Source organism: Falco cherrug, chromosome 9 (genome assembly GCF_023634085.1).
Source record: "Falco cherrug isolate bFalChe1 chromosome 9, bFalChe1.pri, whole genome shotgun sequence".
In the NCBI taxonomy this organism is placed as follows: Eukaryota; Metazoa; Chordata; class Aves; order Falconiformes; family Falconidae; genus Falco; species Falco cherrug.
Genome location: NC_073705.1, coordinates 56198192 through 56220878, shown reverse-complemented (window position 1 = coordinate 56220878; position 22687 = coordinate 56198192). Strand labels below are relative to the sequence as shown.

The following is a 22687-nucleotide window of genomic DNA, read 5'->3' as shown; positions in this document are numbered from 1 at the left end:
CCTAATTTCACCCTTCCCATGATACCTGTTGATCTTTTTCAAAGCTCCTGAGTATTGAAAGCATTTCTGAGTGTGAAAAGCATCTGACAGGAATTTATCTCTTAATAGGGGGGTGTAAAGTGCCTATCTTATAACAACATTTTTCAATTGGTTGTTGTACCCTTATGAAAGAAGCTTTAGGTACTCTACAATGCAGCAAAGTATTTCAGCAGTAAATCAGACAGTACTGACCCAAATTTGTTCCCTGATATCAAAATGATCTGGAGCGTCATCTAAGTACTGAATTCCAACTCCTGCAAACTGCAGTGCAAAGCTGTTTTTGAATAACAGCCTTTGTCATCAGCACTGGCATGTTGACCACAGACTCATTCCCAAGCAGTGTCTGTATTCAAGTCCACTGTTTTGCCTGTCCTAGAAAAAGGAAAAACAAAACATTTTACCTATGGCAGATTAGCTTGTGTTTTCTAAAAGGGAAGAGCATGTTATTTTATAAGTAGATCAAATGCAAAGCCAGTTTTGCTTCCTGCCTACACTGCATTTAATTTTGCAGTCATTCTACACACACAGAGGGATAGAACAAATATCATTATTATTATTATTAGCAGAGACAGTTTCTGCCATTTTGCTCTACCTCATTATGTAAGAACAACCATAGTCCTGACAACATAAAAGATTAAGTGCCAGAAGTTAAAAAAAACTACACTATATAAAAAGAGAAAAAAACCCACAGTAGCTACCTTCTTGAATATCTAAGTTTTATCTAAGATTTGATCATATGAGGAAACATCATGGCTATGCAACAGCTTTCTTAGGTACCTATGAGCTGCAATGCAAATACAAAGAAGTATTTTTCTGAACTGTTCTGCCTGCATCCCTGGTGCACAGGGACCTTCCCTTTGCGTAGCCCTAAAAACTGAGCTCTGAGTCAGGAGAGCTTGGCTTCTTGCTCCTTTCTATTTTTCTAAAGCCTCCTCTGATGATATGGGTACAAAATTCTTTTTGGAAGACAAAACTAGAAATAATTTCCCTACCTGAAAGAGATACTACAGACATCCCAATGTGACTCAAAAAGCTGAAAACCCACAGGTTATTTTTCCAGCTCCTAAATGTTTATCCTCACTGGGGGATGTGCTTCCCCATGAGAACACGATGTCTCAAATTCCTTTAAACTCAAATGCAGCAATGATGTGCTGGATTAGTACTTTCATTAATTATAAGGTCCTGAATTAATTTTTAAAGTTTTGACCCTTCAGTCCTAAAGTTATATTCCCTACCTGCACTGCCTCCACATTAAGACGTTAACATATTGGCCAGTGTGTAAGAGCAAAAGAGCTCAACATCTCATTTTTATCACACCTAGCTTCTTTTCCAGGTGAAAATACCAATGCTTACTGAACGCCTGAGAATTATCTATGTACCATGGGAAAGTGCCACCAATCCTCAAAATTACCCCAAGAACCAAAAGTGTCCTCTGCTTTCAGGTGAACACACACAGCAAGCAGGGCCCCAGGAAGGGACACGCTAGGCAGCTCAAACTTCTTGGCTTGCTTTGGGTCCACTGGAGTCAGAGTGCAACTCCAGGTATAAAAAGACAAAAAAGCACCCAGTGAGAGTAGAGGTGGATTACATTTTCCCATATTGGTTATTGTCTTGATTTCACTGTTTTCCACTGCCATATCTCAAAGAAGACATGAAAACAAAATAAGTCTGGGCCAATCAGAACAATTTTCAGTCTTAACTTTCCAGATGAGTGATGCTGAAGAGCAGCTTTACCCAGGGAGTTACCGGAGCTACCCTCCCCTCTTTCCTCTGCCAAATACAGGTGGACAATTTTACCAATACAGAACTTTCCCTATGAAAGCTCTGATTTTGAATTAAATCAGCTTCGCTCCCTAAAAGTTCAGCAAAACAACTCCAGGTCATATCTATGTTTCTGGGTCAAGGTTTAAATGTCAGCTCATCTGCAGCAGGTTTCTGCCTGCACCTGAGACATTAACTCCATATGGGAGCACGTGGTGGAGGATTTCCCAAGACATTCTTGTGAATCTCCTTTTGCATAAAAACTGTTTCCTCCAAAAGTGTTAACTTTATAGAGGCTGAAGGGGTAGAGTACTCCTGCTGCCAGAGATATTACTTCTGTCTATCACAGCAGAAACTTGTCCAACGGAATTTCTTATCTGTCACCCAGACGCAAGCTGAAGCTCATCCAGGATGCACCAGTTATCTGTCTTGGAGTAACAGGGTGAGTGCCACACTGGGAAGTGATTTGTATAGATCGCTGAGTTTTAATGATAAGTATAAAGAACTTCACCTCTCCAGGAATGTCACGGAAGAAATCAAGAGCTTAACACGATCTCCTTGGAAAGCAATTTGTACTGCAATTACAAAACACTGGTATCTGTGTCACAGGGAGACAGTGAATTTCAAAGGTTTGATTTACAATTTACTGGGGACAGGGCATTATAACAGTTAAACAGTTAGCTTTATAGCAATGAAATTATCATATCTTCAATAATAGCTCAAAGATTGCCTCCACGTTAGTGAACCTTGACATGAAGAGTCAAATCACTTTTTTTTTTTTTTTCCCCCCGGGGAAGACAGCTGAAATAACCATAACATTTTATAACCCTTTTTTCTCTTTAAATAAAAGAAATAGCATCACTGTAAACATATATATTCAATTATATTTAAAAAATAATAATAGAAAACTCCTTACAGTATTATATTTAATTAAGCAATCAACTTTCTTTATTGTTAACTGATTTATATTGCCCAGCATAATCATCTTAACCATATTTATAACAATAATTATAAATCCTAACAAATGAGGACAGGCTGGGAAAGTTGGGGCTGTTCAGCCTAGGGAGGAGAAGGCTTTGGGGAGACCTTAGAGCAGCTCCCAGCACCCAAAAGGAACAACAAGAAAACTGGAGAAGGAGCTTCTTACAGGGGCATGTAGTGACAGGATAAAGGGGAATGGCTTTAAACTGAGAGAGGGGAGATGTAGATGAGCTGTGAGGCAGAAATTGCTCCCCGTGAGGGCGGCGAGGCGCTGGCCCAGGCTGCCCAGAGCAGCTGTGGGTGCCCCATCCCTGGCAGTGCTCAAGGCCAGGCTGGATGGGGCTGGGAGCAGCCTGGGCTGGGGGGAGGGGGCCCTGCCCAGGGCACGGGGTGGGACTGGGTGGGCTTTAAGGTCCCTTCCAACACAAACCATTCTGTGATTCTGTGATATGCTTATTGAAGTACAAGTCATGATGGTAGATTAATTCAAATAGGCACACAGTGGGGAGATATTTTGACTCATTCCTCTGGGAAAGCTGTGTTTTGGCTCATCCCCTTAAGCTGGACAAATAAGCTTTTTTAAAAAAATAAAATAAGAAATTAAGTATCAGGGAATCTGGTTATTCCAAACTGACGGGGAAATGCACTTGGAATTCAAGGGGTCTGCAGAGATCCTGTTGTGTCCCTCCCACCTGGGAGTGCAGCAGCAGCATCTGCATGCTGTCACCTGTCAGACAAGTACCAAGAACCCAAAATGAGATAAATCTGACAAATCCTGGTTTCCCTGGTGTTTGAGAAGTCTCTCCTGGAAACCCTTCCCTTGAGGTTAAACAGCAAAGAAAGTGGACTTGATCACAGAAGAATAAGATGGTTTAGGTATTATTTCCTATGTCCAAACATATTTTTTCCTTCTTTTTAAAGCTTGCATGCCTGGGTTGGAAGGGACCTCAAAAGATCATCTGGTCTAGCCTTTCATGGGAAAGGGAGCCTAGATAAGATCATCTATTATTGTCCAGTCACATCTTGGACTTAAATCTTATCATCTTATCAAATTTAATGTTTTCTTTCTTTGGAAGTAGTAAAAGCGAGCCAGAATTAATGATTGTGTCCTTTAATAACAGGAACACTTGAAAAAGTAATAAATGATAGAAGAATTTGACTCAGACCCCATCACTGCTGACTTATGAAAGATGCAACATGCTGGATGTTGAAGGTCTGAGCCCCCAAATGCTCAAGTACAAGTGCACATAATTCCTGAAAAGGGTTAGAGACACTTTTATTAAAAAAAAAAAAAACCAACAACACCATTACATAAAAATTATTTGAGGAATTCAGTGTTTCCTTTGCTGAAAAATATTCCCTTCTTGATAAAAAAAATATGATTTATTCTAGGGAATGCACAGCTAATGTTATTAAAGAGTGGCCAGCAGGAAGGGAATTTCTCATCTTGTTTGTATCATCTTGAGATGATGCAGCATCACTCACTCATGCTCCAGTCATTATGGAGCTGTCCCAAAACACTACAAATAAATAGCTGTGGTTTTTACTATTCGTTGTCCACCTCATAAATAGACATAGATAAAATGCACCAACTAAAAGGTTATCTATCTATCCAGATAATGAATCAGCTTCCACTTTGTTGCATCACTTCAGCTCCATCAAAGTGCATCACTGTCTACTTGGAGCAGGTATTGACTGCTGCTTGCCAGTCCAGGCAATGGTCGATGGTCCTGATTTAATCACAGGGTCAGGCGATCTTTGCTGAGAAAGTAGTTTTCTGCGTGTAGTTGTTCAAAGAATAGGCTATTCAAGTAAACTTGGAAGTGAGGAAAGAATTTAGAATATAGTGTCTATTTAATAATATCAAAAATCCTGTTAACCTCAGGAGCATGGTAATTGGTTTGATCTTAAATTACAAGTAGGATCAATTTTCATTATGAAAGTAATTGGCACTTAATGTTTGGGATGAATGGTGAGTTTTAAATTTTGTGAACTAGTCAACAAAAAACACCCAGATAATGTAATATGAAATAATTAAGGATATAATTATTGCATTAAATTCCTAAACTGACTTTGACATTACCTGAAACTCACTAGGAAAACTACTAAAAGTCTCTGTGAGGTTATTTTTCCTATGTTGTCAGCACATTGCTAGTTAATGACTTTTGGAGTAGTCAACTGAAAAGTGGTTTCTTTCACACTTATATGTTACTATCAAGATTTATTTCCTTTGTCAGCTGTTATTTTTAAACTGCAGGAGCTGTGGACATGATTTTTGATTTATTTATTGTTAAAAAATATTTTTCAAATAATCATTTTCAAAAGTCATTCTGTTTTATGACTGCACTCTCCTATCTTATATTTCAAATGCAATAGCAAAGGAAAGCTGCTAATTAAAACAACTGTACATACTGTTGTTTGCCTTGCCAGCTTTTATTAAACGTGATTTTTATCTCAAATGTGTGAACCTGATAATATGCTTATGCATGAGAAGCCTTTCCAGGGAAATGGCTATTATCCTGTGAGTTATCCCAGAAGAAGGACTGCACTTCTTGGGGGCTGGCAGTGATGGTGGCAAGGACCAGCCAACAGCAGTGGCCTTCAAAGGTTAGCCAGCATGGTCTGAGGTCAGTATCCTGAATAGGCACTATATGAAGCCAGCTACATCAACTCAATGCCATTAGCCTTGGGTAGGAAAAAAAAAAATAAACAGTAACAATCAAATTTATGTCTTGCTAAGTCACTGTAGCAATTTTCTGAGAAAAGATTATTTTATTTTTATTTCATCCTGTACACAGTCTAGAGCAAAGCTTTCTCTGACTCTCTCAAATCCAGCAATCTATCTCTTAGTTCAGGGTCAAGCATGGCCTGTTTTGGGTTCCACCATAATCAGCTGCAAGCTAGTCAGAGCAGGGTCAGAGGCGGCGGGTAAAGCATTGTGAGTGGAGGTCAACAGGTTACACACACACACACACAGAGCTAAAAGCTGAAGTATCAGAACTCCACCTCAAAAGGAAGAATATGGGGCACTGACCCCTTCCAACATGCTGGGTAAAAACTAATTCCATCTCTTTTATGACTTCTTTTTTTCAATTTAAACAAGCAAGAGCATTATCTCACAACAAACAGCAGCACAGCCTGGTACCACCAGGTCTCCTGCCAACCGCAATATTAGCAACCTAAGTTCTGGTTCTCAAAGAGCTTAAAACTCACCATCACTAAAGCTGCTATAACACATAGTCATTACAACATCTGCAAAAAGAAATGGCCAAAAGCAGCTGTGTATTGCCCCAGAAAATAATCCGCACAAGACTACATTTCCCATCAAGCAACTTGAACAAAACCGAAATGAACTTCCAATGAAATGTTAATAGTTATGCATTTTCTGTATATCAGCGATGGCAGGATTTGGATCGCTGTCTATACTTTTAAAAGCAAAGATTTGAATAATGCATGGAAGGTAGGAATTAAATAGTTGTCTTCTCTGGGAGGAGATGGAGTTGCACTCTCATATTCCTTTAGTTTCCTAGTCATTAGATTTATAACCAGCTCCTCACTAGTTCATGAATATTAGAAGAATATGGCAGTGAAATATATTGTAATTGAAAGAGTATTAATTAAGGTTCATCTCCTATTCTATGGCTCTCTGTAATATCATCTGAAAAAGTCATTATACAAAGCTAGAAAGTCGTGCTTTATTCAGGACAGTGTTATCTTTTTAAGCAGATGTGAAGTTATTAATTTAAAACAGTAAAACAGTTCAAAAACCTGTATTCTTCATTGTTTCAGATATTAAGAAAAGCTGTTACTCACTTAAGCAGTCAAGATTTTACTTGATTCTTTTTTCAGTGAACAGGAACTGTGGGTTCTTCATGATTATAACTTTCCTCCTAACAAATCAATGCAGAGAACAGGACATGTAAATTATCTCTCAAACAGCCCCTGGATGGACAGGTGATAAGTGCCCAATGAAGTATCTTTTCTTCAGCGTTTCTGAAACTTTGCATGAAAGCACATCTTTTTTTCATGCTGGTACCAATGCACACTTACTGCAAATAAACACTACCGGAAAAGCTGCCTGATCTCTTTCTTCTGATTCTTTTTGCTCAGAAATGCCAATCTAAACACACTAGCGAGTAGCCATTCAGTCACATTAGCAAGTTCTGTATCATGTTGTTTTCCAGGCCGTAATGACCCACTGATTAAGATTTCCCCCTGAACCAGTTCTATGACCTTATGGAAGCTAACCCTAAAATTTTGAGGGCCACTAATTTTCAGTATGGTTAATAGCAAATGCTGTCATTGGTACAAGAAACTCATGGCTTCATTCTGCTTTTTGAGATGTGATACAGACAAAAGCTATTTGGACTTTTCCAGTGATGAGATAGTTGAGTTATCCATGAAAAACTGATAATGAGTCATGGTTCTTAGTCTGTTTATCACCTACTTTAACGATAATATTGGTCTCTTATTTGCTAGAAATTCAGATGGACACAGAGTTCTCTGTGGTGTAGAAAGCTTCAAAATACAGCAATCAGCACAGTTCATATGTTTAAGAAAAAATTGCAAAAGGGATTAAACACAGAACTCTGGAGAGAGCAGTTAGGAAACACAGTGAAGGTATTCAATACAAAACAAAAAATATTTTTTTTCCTCTTGTCTGTCTTATCACTTAGGCTAACAAAACACCAGTTTCCCAAAGATAACATCATGATAAATTTGTATAGATTAAAACCAGAAATAAATATTCCATTTAATTTCCTGAAGTATTCTTAGCATGTCATTCGTCCCAGCAGGAGGGCCGTATGTCCATTTCATAGTTTCCCCTAAACCACAAATATTATGTAGTGATTTTCAGAACAAGTGAAGCTAAAAAGCCTAAAATCATTACTGGTTTTCAGAATGTTCTGGGAACTACAGTGGTCAAGCCTAAAGGCAAAGCAAGGTCTCTACTACAAGGTGTACGTAAAGAGTAGAACAGAACACTAGGAAATGAAAAGCAGGCCCTCCTTTTCAAGGCAAAGAAATGTAAAGATGATTTAACCTACTAGCATTCTAGTCATCCTTCATTCAGTGTTCTCCCCAATTCTTAAGGTCTGTTAAAATCCAGTGGGTCTAAACACTAACAGCTGCATTTCTAATGCAGATGGAAGATGAATGAAATGCATCATGTTATACCGCCTCCCAAGCACACACATTAAAAAAATAAAAATTAAGAGAGCTTTGAAAAACTTTTCTATTAATTGAATTTTCTTCAGATTAGCTTTTTCAAATGAGGAAAAATAACATCATTGGACAAGTTCTCCCAATTTTGAGGGATCCATGGATCCATTTATCCCTGACATACAAAAAAAAAGGATACAGATCAGAACATGCAGACTTTTTTGTTTTGTTTTCCTAAATAAAAAAAAATGTATATTTAAAAACCCAAGACACATTTTTTGTAGCTAATGGACTGTCTGCTACTCACATACCTTCTGGATCTCACAGGCCAACATGTATGAGTAAAGTCTATTTCAAAACTACTCAGGTTTTAACACTTAACAAATATTATCACAAATTTTGGTGTTTTAATACTTCTATATTCTGATTTGATGTTAGAAGTATAGGATTCTTTTGAAAATTTATTATTTTAAAAGTTTTATCCTAGTATTAAAATCAGTGTGTATCTATTCTTAAAATTCTGCATATAACATTTCATTAACAACAGAAATGTATTTGTTCAATAGGAAACCTTCCATTTAACTATAGCAATGAATGTATTTTCTTACACAGGCTGCAAAATTCACTTCAGTGTTAAATCCAGTTATATTCTTGGAATGATCATGAATTAATGGCCTATGAACTGAATAAATAAGTCTGGGTTTGCCAGCCTGTGAATAAATAACGCAGTCTACAACACCATCATCATCATCCTAGTTTTAATGCAGTCTATTAAGTCAAGGCTGAAAGACCATGGAAACACTGAGATACTGCAATCTTTTGATTTATTCACTCTGTACCCTGAGTTGTTCCAAATCCCACCCAAATTTTTGGTGAGATGTCCAAGACCCTGCACCTTATTTTACCAAACTCCAGGCATGGCTTTCCTTACTGATTAATATCCAGTTTTACTTTCGTCCTTCTGCAAATCATTTAAGCTTCAGATTACACTTGAACAATGACATGAGGACAGAAAACTGGGAAAATAACATGGCCACATACCACTAACTGATGTGGCGTGTGTCACCATCCCTAGCTGTCCAGTTAAGATAAGGCCAGGACACAGTCCCACAAGGCAGACGCTGCCAGATCCTGGTAGTTTTCTACGTGTCCAGTAAAAAAAGGGGACCCCAGCGCATTCCTGGATGGAGGTAGTGGAAGTCTGCTGGTAGCAAATCTGTATCAGTCTGCAAGGGTGGGTTCAAGATAATGTAGAGCAAGACCCCAGCCTCCCAAGCATCAAGCTAAACCAGCACAGCTGGCAGCAGTTTTGGTATCTCTACATGAGCCGCAGCCACAGCTGGACTCAGACCAGACTTGCCCTTTGTTTTAGTAGGCTTAAAGCACTGGCTATGTTACAGCTTTATTAATTTTTATCTCTTCTGTAGATAACCTTTCAGTAAAGTTCTCCTCAGGTGAAAACATGAATGAGTCTATCTGTCCAAAGACTCATCCACTTTTACGAGAAAGCTAACATTGCAAAGCCATTAATCTTTGCTGTATTCCCAGTTTTATTGCAATTCTCAGCCACACAGAAGAAAGGCAATCAAGCAGACAATTTCACTGCAATCAGTTCACAATTCTTTTAATTTCTGCTCCATTTCTGAGCAACGATTCAACCTGCTTCACTTCCTTGCTTACCTGCAAATGTTTGCCTTCCAAATAATTTATTGCTCGCATGAAGAAGGGTCAAAATACTAAATCACCACTCAAAGATAATAGCCTCTTAGATAGTTTTAGAGTAATTCTTTAATTAAAGTGGGGAAACTGGGAAATTGTCTTAAAAATCCATCAAGATTCCTATATTGTACTACACAGATATAATTACTACCCACTTTAACATGCCCTGAAAGTAATAATCAAATCTTAAACGACTGAAGTTAAAGTTCAACTAAATCTGATAAAAGGAATGCTGAAAACTGGCCAACTTATTAAAATCTGTATAATTTGACAGTAATGGTATCTAGATGTGTTGGAGTCAGAGATGATGATGATGATGATGATGATGATGATGATGATGATGATAATAATAATAATAATAATAATAATAATAATAATAATAATAGTGCCATTTCATTTGAGGACAGACTCTGATCTTCCCAGTAATAAGAAAGCGGAAACTAAAGGCAGTTCCCAGGAGCAGGCAAAAAAACAGCCACAAGCTGGGTGAAAAAGGGGAGCACAGGGCTGCAACAGCAAACAGGATGGGAATACTTTAGATTTTAAAATTATTGAAACTGTATACTGTATCCTTTTTCCTTCAGTCTCCATTGTGCAAGAGCAATTCTGAGACACGAAGAGATGGACACTGCTTCCTTCTCAGCTGGACTTGATCTTAAAGGTCTCTTTGAACCTAAACAATTCTATAGATTCTCATGCCACTGTCAAGAGAAAAATCTTGAGAGCACTCTTCTAAAAAATCCAGCCTCATTTTGCGGATCAAAGGTTAAAATGGATTGTCAAACATTGTACCTTCATAATTATTGGAATCACCTAAACCAGATCCCCAAAAGTAGATAACCTTTAAGCTCTGTTGCTGCAACATGCAAATTATGGAAGGAAAATATAGTGCCTGTTTTAGGTGCTTTAAGACGTAGTTTGCTGAAAGCTCCTTACAAAGACACACAGCTGCTAAAAAAATCTCAAGTTGGGTTTTTAGAAGGATGAACAGTTTTCAAAGAAAACTTCATCACAGGTAAACCCAGGAATCCTCTCCAGTTTTCTCGCTGCCACCAAAGTCAGTAAAATAAAACCTATAAAATCATCAATGACACTAGTACCTCGCAGTATCCTACACAAGGAAAGGGAGAAGACAGTCAAGCCAAAACATGGTGAAGGCACATGAGAAAGAAGCAGGTTTGCTGTGCATGTGTGAGATAGGGGACAAGTGACTTTGGACAGATAGACCTGCCATTCTCCCCGGTTCACGGCAGGCTGGCAGGTACATATACATGCAATGGGAAAAGGTGCAATTACAAGACTGACTTTAGACATTTAATGAGCTGGATTCTATCTCCAAGTGCCACACAGTGCTCTGGGCAACTTGGTGAGGCATAGTAAAATATAATTGGTGCCAAACATGCATAATGATGACAACAGATATCTTAAAAAAAACAACTAGCCAAACAAAAAAACAACAACTCTATTTACTTCTTCTCTTTGCTTAGTCTGGAGGATGTGTACTGACTTTGTAGAATCACTGCAGCAAGTTGTAAATGATGTATGAAATGAAAAACTCCTGTTCAGCCACTGCAGAGAAAAATTGCAGGCTCGGCTTTTCAGCCACTTTTGAAGTGTGCTATTTGTTGTAATCTTGAGCACAACCCTATTAGAAAAGGCCACCAAACTTGCATGTGTACACACATACCCCAAGAAAACCAGTTAGTGTGAACATATTAAACACAGCAGCACTGTTTAGAAATCAAATGCATTTCCAATGTTCAGAAGAATTCTGATTTTAAGGGAACTTTTGCTCTGATTGAAATTATAAGTAAATTGCCTGCCTTCTGTTGTTTATATGAGAATTCCGTAGCAATTTGACCAAACTGACCACTATGAGTTATACCGCACATCTGTTGGTGTCATAACTCCTTGTCTTTAACCAACATGCATCTTTTTCATGCTGCATCTCTGTCCAAAAGAGAATTAAAACTACAACCATCAGGGCTGGTGTCTTGCGAGTCCTAGAGGGATTTAACTCTCCTGTCTTTCAATCATTCCCTTCTGTGTAACTTCAGAAACTGGAAGAATAAAGTATAGCAAGCTGAGCCATAATCTCCTCTGATATTCTTCCGGAGACTGAGTATTATTATGCAGAAATTTTATTTCCTTTTAAATAGCAACACATATGTATTAGCTTGCATAACTGATACTTCCTTTCCTGAATGCAGCATTTTAGGTCAAAGTACCCCATTGCAGCACCCAGGTGAAGGGGCAGAGTACTAGATCTTGCCCTAGAGGGCTTCAGGTTTCTATTTTATATGTAATAGAGGGACTCTATGGACAAAATAGCTCTGCACAATTGCTGTCACTGCAATACAGCTGAGCTGCACTTGCTGGGGAACGTAGTCTTATCCTTCGCTCACTTCAGAAGGATTAAATGCCTTGCATCTCTTTTCATACCTTAGGAAAAATAATTTTCTGATTTTCATATTCTAGTGTTCACTGTGGAATAGTGGGCCAGAGGGTAATGACCAGTTTGTAAACTAACACAGCTGGGGAACACAACTGCATCTTTCTTGCCTCCTGGCTGTTTTGATTTTAAATTATTTTATTGTTCCATGTTTTCTCTAACTTTCTCCATCATATAGAGCAATTGCCATTTTTTACTCATAGCATCAATGTTTTTGTCACAGGATTATGGGATTAGTAAATATATCCCAGGTAAAGAGTTTTTTCTTGAATAGAAACCCCAAATCTTTTTGGAAGCTGTTTAGGTACCTTTGCTGTGCTACTTAGGAAAGACTATACATGATGTGTGTGAACACATCAACAAAATGGAAACCTGGTATACAGCTTTAAGACTATTTGCTAAGCAGCTCTCTGCTAGGTATATAGATGTAATGATTAGCCAGAAAAAAACCATAAACTTATTTTAAAATTTTGATTTTTCTCCTTTAATCTAGTAGGAGAGAAAAGCTCTTTGTCCCACACCCATGTCTTCAGGCACCCTTTAGTCCCAGGGAAACTTCCCAGGGCCGTTCTCCTCTGACATAGTGCTTAAATACTAACACCACCAACAAGGCATGATGTCGAGGAGTGATATCAAAAATCTGGGAGAATGAAAAGCCTCTACAGATCTGTTTATGTAAATCTCCATAATCAGGTTTATCTTGCACCGTGGATTTGTCAAGGTGACGAGCATGGCTCACTAGTGGCTCTCAACAGCCACGGAAAATCAGGGCAGGAACTGAAAAGGCAACGAGGAGGCCAGCATCAACCAAACCCTTGGATTCCCATAGGATAACTGCATTCCCAAGGATAAGTAAAGACTGCCTTCAGCTCCCTATGAGCTGTAAGCAAAAAATTTGTAAATGAGGTACACATTTGTAAATTCCAACTTAGAAACCCCATTTGCAAATTTAGCCCTTGGGACAGTATAAAAGCAGAAGCACCCCCAAATCACCTCCAGTGGGGGCAGTGCTCTCCACTCGCAGAGGAAGCACGGCTGCTGAACACCATGCTGAGCTGCTTTACATTTTTAAAAAAGCCTATTCTTGTAGCATGTGAACCAAAAAATTTGTGAACAAGTTGTCATGTACTTTTTACCACAAGCTGTATCCACACCCCAAACTCCACCTAGTCATAAGGCCATCACAATAAAAGAGAAGATTAAATGCAGTTTCATTACAGTCAGGGCTTTGCCCTTCAGTTCTCTGATTAAAGAATTTTTTTGTCTCTAAAGACATGTTGTTTAAATGAATGGAAGCAATTAGGAAGAAATAGGATAATCTCTGTTAATGAGGCTGTCTGGTTAAGATGTTACACAGCCAATGAACATCTTTTTTTTGTTTTTACATTTTGGTCAACAGTGAAAAAGTTAACAAAGCTAACACTGATTTATCTCAGTAAGCTGCTGAACTCTGTCCCTTAGTAAGATAAAAAAGACTTTTGTACTTTTCTTTTTTGATTAAGCATGAATACGTATTCTATTGGTGTCTAAGCCAGCTCTCAGTTTTAAGTTTTCCTCCCATTTTGAATAATATCTTTTGCAGATCCAAGGGAAAAAACACCTGCTTGCCAGCACGGGAGCCCAGGGGAGGCTGGCTGGTGGGGGGGGGGGCGGTGAGCTCTGCAGAGCTCAGCATCGCTCCGCGCACTCTCCAGACCCCTCCTGGCAGGAGCTCGAGGGTTAATGACCATGCAGAGCTGGGCTAACACTGTCCCCTGTCTGGGAAAATTTCCCTCATCTACTGAAATCTTACAGAATTATGGCTTTACCATTTTGACTTGCTTCAGCTCTTGCTTTTTATTCCTTATTAGCAGTAGCATGTTTTCTGAATTTCAGGAAACCTTCAAAATTTTAATGATTATTTCTGATATTAAGAACCAACCTTTTGAGATCTCTTTTCTTGTTCCAGGAGATCTGGTCTCTCCCATTTCACTTTAATTTCCACAGACAGATGGAGAACAATTAATACTGCTACAACAGCGACAGTATTTCACTTTCTTCTGTCTTTCCTTCTCCATAATTAATTTACCCAATGCAGCCTGCCACTTCATAATTAATCAATTAGGTAAAAAGACTTGCCCGCTAATTTAAATACATCGTGATATTTGATGCATGTTCTCTTTTTTTTTAGTTAGCACTTCATGGACTATTGTATCTATATAAGAGTCCTTTTCAACCTCTGTACAGATGCTTCGCTCAGGTTTTCTGATGACTGGATGTGACTGAGTTTTGGTATCAGGCTTTCCAGAGATAATTTCCCTAGTCCTATAAAGGAATCTCTTATGCAGCACAATGCAGCACTGATCAAACCAACCATATCCAAATCTCCTTATCCTGTAGGAGCAGGACAAGTAATAAACACATTCCTGATTGCAAAATATTTCTGCCTGGAATGACCCGGTTCTCCAAGGTACTCAGACAACTGCGCATTTATTTCAGTGTTTACGCAACTCACCCACACCCTGTACCTAGTTGGCGAGTTGCTCCCCGCATCCCACCTTTGCTGGTTCTGTATAGCAAAACCTCACCGTGGACAAACATTCGATAGATCACAGTAAAAATCTTCCTAATTTCAGCCTTCAGGGGTATGGTTCTACTCTGAGACAAAAGCATTTTGGGTTCCTTCGGTAAATTCACCCTGCTTAATCAATAACTGAATATTCTTATTACCCATAGAACTATTTAATCCTTTTCAAATCTCCTTAAACTCTTAATCTCAGCAATGCTGGTATTTGTGACATGCGTGGGCTAACCATGGCTTATACAAGAAATGATGGGGTTTATTAATTGTCTGGAATTAAACTGGGTGGTCACAGAATCTCAGCATGGTGGGGGCTGGAAGGGCCCTCTGGAGCCCACCCCGTCCCACCCCCTGCTAGAGCAGGGTCCCCCAGAGCAGGCTGCACAGAGCCACGTCCAGGCAGGTTGGGGTGTCTGCAGAGCAGGAGAACCCCACAGCCTCTCCGGGCAGCTGTGCCCGTGCTCACCCTCACAGCGCAGAAGCTTTTCTAGTCAGCAAGAACAGCCAGAGGAGCTTCACTACGCACTCACTACGTTCTCTGGGAGAAAAAAAATCCTCAAAAAAACCCAAAAAGGATTATGTTTTTAATTTTATTTTTGTAGTTCAATCCAGACTGGGGTTTGGAAAGACCCAGAGTCAGAAGCTATTTCAACCCCCCCAGCCCTACTGCTACCCAGGCTTCTAACACAGCCCTTGCAAAGAGCATCTGCGCAACACGCTTCCCCCGGCAACCTGTGCACATGCCCATGCGCTTTGCCAGGAGCAGGCAGAGGGGATGGAGCTCGGCTGCAGAGACATACAAAGTAAGAAACAGGTTGAATCCTGCCTCCTGGTTAGTCTTCTTTCCCTTTGAGTCTGTAAATTCAGGAGTATAGCACTGCTGCCATGCTGCCACAGTGCTCACCGCTGCCAGTGACATGGGAATGTGTGCCTAAGGACTCCAGAAAGTCAAACCCTGGACATCAGCTAGAATTGGTTATTCAGATTTCATCTCCAGCATCTCTGTCTTTTTTTCAAGTACATGGCATGAGAGCTACTCTCAGAGACATCAATTTAAAGAAGTGCTGAAAACATTCAATTCTCTTTGCTCTCAGTTTAGTCGAGGAACTCTCTTCTGAGAGGGGATGCTGAGAAACAGTGCCTTTGAATGCAGCTCCCCAGGGAAGCCCTCAGGAGAGGATCACTGGCAGGTTTTTAAAGTAACCTCTAATGTAATTAACTCACTGGTAGACTTTAATGGTTTAATAGCTAGAATATTAATATACCAGACTACATTCAGCAAAGGGTAGCAGAGCTGCAAAGCAAACAGCTGCACATGAAAACAGCTTCAGGGATGCTGCTCACCACAATCACACTGATTTATGCAGAATTACCAGTGTGGCCATGGTCACAGAAAATCCTCCCCAGCCACTTGCAGTTTACATTCATCCCAGTCAACCAAAACACAGAACAAAAGTCTCCCAAAATGGCTAATTTATAGTCAGTCCTTAAACAGTAAGTGACATTGAATACTGCCTTTCTGCAAAGCAATACTTTGTTTGCAAAACTGGTATTTCAGTAAAATAAATGAAAAGTTGGTTTTTTCCAAGATCTGCCATCCTTTCCTGCAGAAGCTGGCTTTGTATAGGAAAGCGTCCACCAAGCTTGTTGCACTTACTTTCCCCGCTTTTAATAACTGCATCTTTCTCAAAATGCATTCAGCAGTGAATGCACATCAGCAGTCACTTTCAAAGAAAAGATAATTTTTATGATGCAAAAAGAAAAAAAAAAAAATCAAAGTGTGATTTTAAGATCAGTTAAAGGGATGCCAAAACTTTATCAGCAGTGATTATTTTTAGTCCATTCTAATAACAAACAGCAGCTTTAAATGGTTTGTCATGGCAGAAAAATTACATAGTTCATAGGCTCCGTGTTGGAAACTCATCTACAAGAGCCCAAGCCCCATGTTCTCCTCCTCAATACTACTTAAATACAATCAATCGGTAATGACAAAATTATACTTGATCTAGAAATATAGTAGAAATTCTAGCAGAAAAAGAAGCATAAATAGCTGTATTTTTAGTGTCTGTTAATGGGTCTATGAAGTACTGAAGATGGCAATAGCAATGTCATGAAGAAGCTAATTCAAGCTTCGGTGAACAAAAATCACTCACTGCGTGAACTGGGATTCATCAAGGGTCTCTGAACCTACTGGAGCTCTGCACAGGAGGTGGATGCACACACTCTGGGAGAGGAAATCCCAGCAGCAATTACTATGCCCAGCTATTGGTACTGCACTTAAACCTGTGGACCATTTGGAGAGTCTGAAGGAAAGCAGGAAGGTTGTTTGGTTGTGTGGAAAACAAACCCCAACAGCAGGCTTTTGAAAGCACTGATGGGTTTAGCAAGAAGCAGTTAGAGTAACATGGGACAGCAGGATCTTCCCACCATGGTGGTGGTCTTCTCCATGGGGCACCAAGGACCTCACCATTAACCACATCCACTGCTCCACCACTGCTTCTCCACCTCCTACATCCAGACCACTCAAGATCTCGCTTTGCACCATGTGCCTTACACACCAGGTTGAGTTTTTTTTCAAATCCTCCTCTTCTTTCCCTAAAATGTTCCTGACTCTGTCATGTGGTTCTTCCTGCATCTTCTTTCTCCACTTTAATTTCTGTGCTTCCCATCATTTGGCCAGTCATCCTGTCATGCTTCCTTTTCTCATGTAGATATATTACTTTTATTACCCTGTTTCTTTCAGTCCCTTTCACCCTCTACTCGCTCATTCACTTCTTCCTTTCCCGCACTCATCAATAACTACCTTATCAGACAAAACCATAGACTTGTTAAGCCTCTACCATGACTTATTGCATCTGCAAGAACAAGAAACCCTGTTTGTAAACTGCCACGTAACCCTGTAGGGTGAAGCGTTTGATCCAGTGACTTCATTGTTGTACGGGACCTGTCCTGCTTACACTGAAAAAAAAAAAAAAAATTCATTTCAATGACAACCTCACTAGAGTCTATATACTATCATTGGAAAATCATCACAACTTTAGTCTTTTTCTACATACATTTGTGGAGATCATAAAAAATACTCAATACACGGCGATTACAAAATCTGTATGCTGAACTTGTATTTGATGCTGGTTAACTGATGTTTTTTCATCTCAGTCTAATATAGATTGAGCAATTCTTCCTCAGGCAAGGGTTGCATGGCTTCTCCAACCACTTCCCTGTATCTGCAGACTACAGAAAATCAATTGCACTCCTCCTGAGCTCAGCTGTTCAATTAGGTCTGCGCCACACTGGGAAGTACCGCAAGTACATTTGCTCTACAGCTAACGCACGCATACACACAGTAGCTACACTCTTGATAAGAAAGGCTGGATGCATGGCTTGGAGGCACATGAGAAGTGCTCATTGCTAAGATCTGCCGTTCCCTTTGAAGATGCTTTTATCACCTTGCAATCTTCCCGCTTCGTGAAAGAGCGATGCACAAATTCTGGGGAACACTGCATTTTCCTTTTTCTCCTGATAAGGCCAGAAGCTAGGGTGGTATTACGTATAAGTGGATTTTGTGAGGTGTATTAGAAACAACACACCTCAAAAGCCAAACAAGCAAACATAACTTTATGCATATGCAAATCGACAGAAATTCACTCATTTTTTCAGAGCTGCTGATCACATCTTTAGGCAAGGAGACTTAACACCTTTGTGGTAATGACCAGCATGCTGCTGGACCTTTGATCTGACCCACTGAGGCATTCCTAATGCTCCAAACATGACTGTCATCCACAGTAGACTCATCATTTTCCTGATTCTGCCCTGGAACAGAATTCACTTTGGTGCTGGGCTCACTGCTTAAACTCAGCATCTCACTATGTATTGCAACATCTTCTCCGAGCAGCCAAAGGCGGGGCACGAGCTAGATTTGCAGAACTGCTGTACACTACTGCAAGTTTGCAAAAGCATCTACTAGACCAGCACTTTGACTGGAGAAAATGATACAGCAGGTAAAATCTAGAAAAGCCTCAAGGTAAGCCACAAAATTTTCAGCCCCAGAAAGGTGCTTTTGACCTTAGCTTCTCCATAATGACCTCCCGTTTCATGTCACCACAAAGAAGCATCATAAAAATAGTATCACTTGGTGCTACCGTAAGAACCTGACAATCCTTAGAGAAACGGGCAAATAAAAATACCTGAACATCTAATTCAAATTATCCCATGCAATCAGTTCAAGTAACTTGCCACAGGTTACTCAGAAATAGAACAGCTATTTGGTACAAATCACAGCTACTCATTATAATTCATTGATAAGTCCTCAGTTTTGCAGTTACATATGCCAGTATCAAATCATATCAAATTATTCAAAAGAGGTGAAAATGCCAAGATGTTTATATTCAGTAACTTAAGCTGAATAGTTCTTCTGAGCATTTGCTAAACTTTCTCAACACCTCTTTGGTACCAATCAGCAGCAGCTCCATTGGTGATGAAGCTCTGACATGGGACTCAGTTACAGCCCTTCGAACAATGACAAATTCTCAGCTTCCCTCTCAGAAAATTGTCAAAATCTTGCCTTCCTAACACCCAGGATAGCGGTAGGGAGACCACTTTTCTCCAGGGTTCAAATAAACAGTATTTTCCCAGCCCACAGACATAGTTCCACCTCTGAGCCAGAAGGAGCAAAGAAATATTTTCTTTTTTGTAGATCTATCTTATGAAAATAACATAATTCTTTAAATTAATAGCATCCAAGAACCGTGCCAGAAAATGAAAATAAAACCATTAGCAATAAATTTACTGCCCCAAGCTTATCTTTAAGGAACAGACCACCAACACTGCTTTCTCCCTGCTGAAAGCCACACATCGAACGCACATAATCCTTTTATTGTGATGTTTTCAAAATCTTTCCCTCTTATAGTGTGCCAGTGTCCTATATGTGATTTAGGCAACTACACTGGATGCTTGTATTTGTGGGCTGATGAAACTAATATCAATAGTTCGACAAATTCCCAAGTATACATTAAAAAAATATTCAAAGCAATTCAACAGATAAGCCATAGCTATAAAATATAGCAACAAACGAATAGATAAACAAGCAATCCCATCAGGCTGGCCAGTGGTGAGCACTGAGGGCAGGAGGGGAGGTCAGCATCACCCCAGGGAAGACACAAATGTGGGGATGCAGCAACAGCAAATGCTGTAGCTGAGATTGTGTAGGACAGACACAGTTACCTTCCCAGGCATGCTGGGCAAAAATTATTTTTATTCAGGTTTGGGGTGGGCTTTTTATCTCCGTGCCAGAAGGTGGTGTCTTTAGGGGACAGCACAGAGGGAGAGTAAGAGTGCTATCGTCCAGGCTCACAGGCTGGGAACGTGAACATCCTTGAGAAAAAAAGAGTTTTAAGCCTTCAGTAGGCTGAGGATCAATTGCTGTGAAATTAAACAAAATGTTTTAGTATAAAGGGAAATCAATTGCAAACAGCAAGTAATGACTGGTTGTGGTAAAGTAATGAGATAATGATCTCCAAGTTCATCTTTATACCTTCATGCTGTAGAAATATCTGCAATTAGCAAAAGAGCAGCACCTCCCATATAAAATCAGGGTGCATGCCCGAAGCGTAAAAGACAAGAAAAAAACCCAGGAAATTTAAAAAATATATTAAAAGCATTTGACATTGTCCAATATAATGCCAGACCTCCTGTAGGGCTGGACTCCCAGGTGGATCCAGAATCAGGTACGAAGCACAAAAGACTGAGGAGACAAGATTTCCTTGGTCTGAGGAAGTGTCGGGGGTTTTACCAGGTGTCCAGGCCTGGAATGGTCAGGTCTGGGGAGATTCTTTGTGATTCCCAGAGTGAGATTAAGACACAAACGAGGTCAAATGCCATAAAGAAAAGAAGCTTAATGGTACTCGCATAGAGGCAGGAAATGGAGAGAAAGAGAGGAAAAATAAAGTAAAGAAAGGTGCAATAACTACCACTGCACGGAGCTGGGGGTCCCGTCAGCCCGGATCGACTTCACGTCAGGTGGGGAATTCCACGCGGTGCTGGTTGTCACAGTTCTTTTATAAATGTTCGAGAGCTGTTCACCCAAAAGTCTCTGCTCCTTCCAAGAGCTGTTTTGCATAGCCTCACCCCTCACTCAGCAGTGGTGCAAGCACCCATACTGTCTTTTCAGAGAATTTTTCATCCTCTGGGGACTGGGTGTACTTGCTGGGGTGAAGGTACAAAACAGGAGATGTGTGGTTTTCATGGTCGAACAAATGCAGCGGTGTTTGGGTAAACATATGTGGTTCACCGAAGCAAGATGTAGACAAGTTCTCTACAGGGTCTCTGTGTTGGTTTGTGGTCAGCCAGCAATGTTGAGACAGATAGCACAGTCCCAGTAACATCCTTCACACCAGGGCAGGGCTATGTTCAGTGCCAGAGGAAACCCCCGTGCAGCACAGAGGTGTGAAGATTGCAACACACTGCCTGAAAGGGCTCCATGCTGCCCTGCTCACCTGGCACCGCTGGAAATGCAGAAACCTGAACACCCAGTGAATCTCTGTACAGCTGCAGGTGGTTGGAAGTTAGAATAATTTCTCCGGTTGCAGTAGCATCTCCATGGCATTTCCCAACATGCTAGCTTTCCCTTACCACGTAAGAAAAAATTCTAAATACCCACATGGCATCAAGGAACTAACAGTATTTTCTCATACCTACATGTTTTAATTACTTGTTATGTACACTATAGAGGCAAGAAGTGAATTATTTTTTTTTGTTAGCATTGCTAGTCTTTCAGAGATTATTTACTGCACTAGACCACCAAAGAATCCGTTTCTAATTTTTTTAATGTAGAGTTTGTTACATAGTTTATGCTCTGCATAAACGGCTTTTAAAGTACATAAAGAAATCTTATGTACATAGCACATATGTACAAAGTACATAAATTGCTTATTGCTGTGATTCAACAAAGATGGCAATTGGCTGGCAGTTTCTTAATCGAGCGACATCTCTATTTGAACTGAACTATCAAACCTTCATTCACAGACAATGAAATATGTATCATTTGGTAATATACGATCACTTCTAATGTAGACAGATTCACAGAACAAAATAATGTGCTATAAGCCAGGTCACTCAAATTAAAGATAATCATCTACCAGGTTGATCAACCATGGACTGTCCTCTCTTTGCAATGGTGTCGATAAAATATTTCTGAAAAAGGTCTAATAGGTTGAGGTCACAGAAGCAACTCCACAAAGCCATCATGCTAGTTTTGGTCTTTTACCAGGCAGCTTTTGGAAAGTAGGTGCTCCTGGGGTCTACAGCCTGTCCATTTAGCATCCCTCATCAGTGGCTAATCCCACCCCTCACAGCCTTGCAGGACTAACTGGTTACCTGGGAAAACCAGTGGGAGCTTCTGGTGCTCACACCAAGAGCTGTGCTGTAGCTGAGGAGCATGGACGTAAGACTAAGAGGGTCAGGGTGCACCTAAGGAGCTGAACACCTCCAAAGCCTTTGGGCTTTGTCCTAGCCCTTGTCCAGCCAGGGAGGAACAGGGCTGGCATGTGGCCATGCAGCATCCCAGTGCAACCAGGGGTGGGAAGGGACACTCATCCCTGTTGGCAATGCAGATGTTTCCTATTCATCTTACTGCTTCAGGACCTTGTCCTGGGTAAAATATAGAGAAAATGCATACCAAAGGTTTTCATCTAATTTTTGAAAACTAATGAGGTTCCAGAGGCAGGTTTGTAGCAAAGCAATTAGTTGTTCTTATCAATTTTCACCACATGCTGCATCAACTGTTAAATAGGACTACCATCATCCCAAAGAAGAAACGTTTCTTTGCCACACTACCACACTACCTCACTAGCAAAAAGCCTGCTGGTTTCCACTGCTGAGTTTACAGCATTTCACTGACCAAACTAGCCGCAAAGAGCATCGTTATCCACTCCTTTGCTGCTGAAGGAATGATGTGCCATTACATGATTTCCCATTATGCCATAACGAAGGAGGCAATTTGCGCTTTCGCTCACATG

The 22687-nt window shown here is 40.1% G+C and overlaps 1 long non-coding RNA gene across 1 annotated transcript; it reads right to left on the bottom strand.

Annotated features, from left to right (window-relative positions):
• Window positions 1-236: 236 nt before the first annotated feature.
• On the bottom strand, window positions 237-21753 carry LOC129736813 (uncharacterized). The gene is made up of 3 exons (XR_008733897.1): window positions 20642-21753; window positions 6595-6671; window positions 237-411 (listed from the first exon to the last, which is right to left on the bottom strand). It is a non-coding gene; the product is annotated as an uncharacterized LOC129736813 (long non-coding RNA).
• Window positions 21754-22687: the final 934 nt, after the last annotated feature.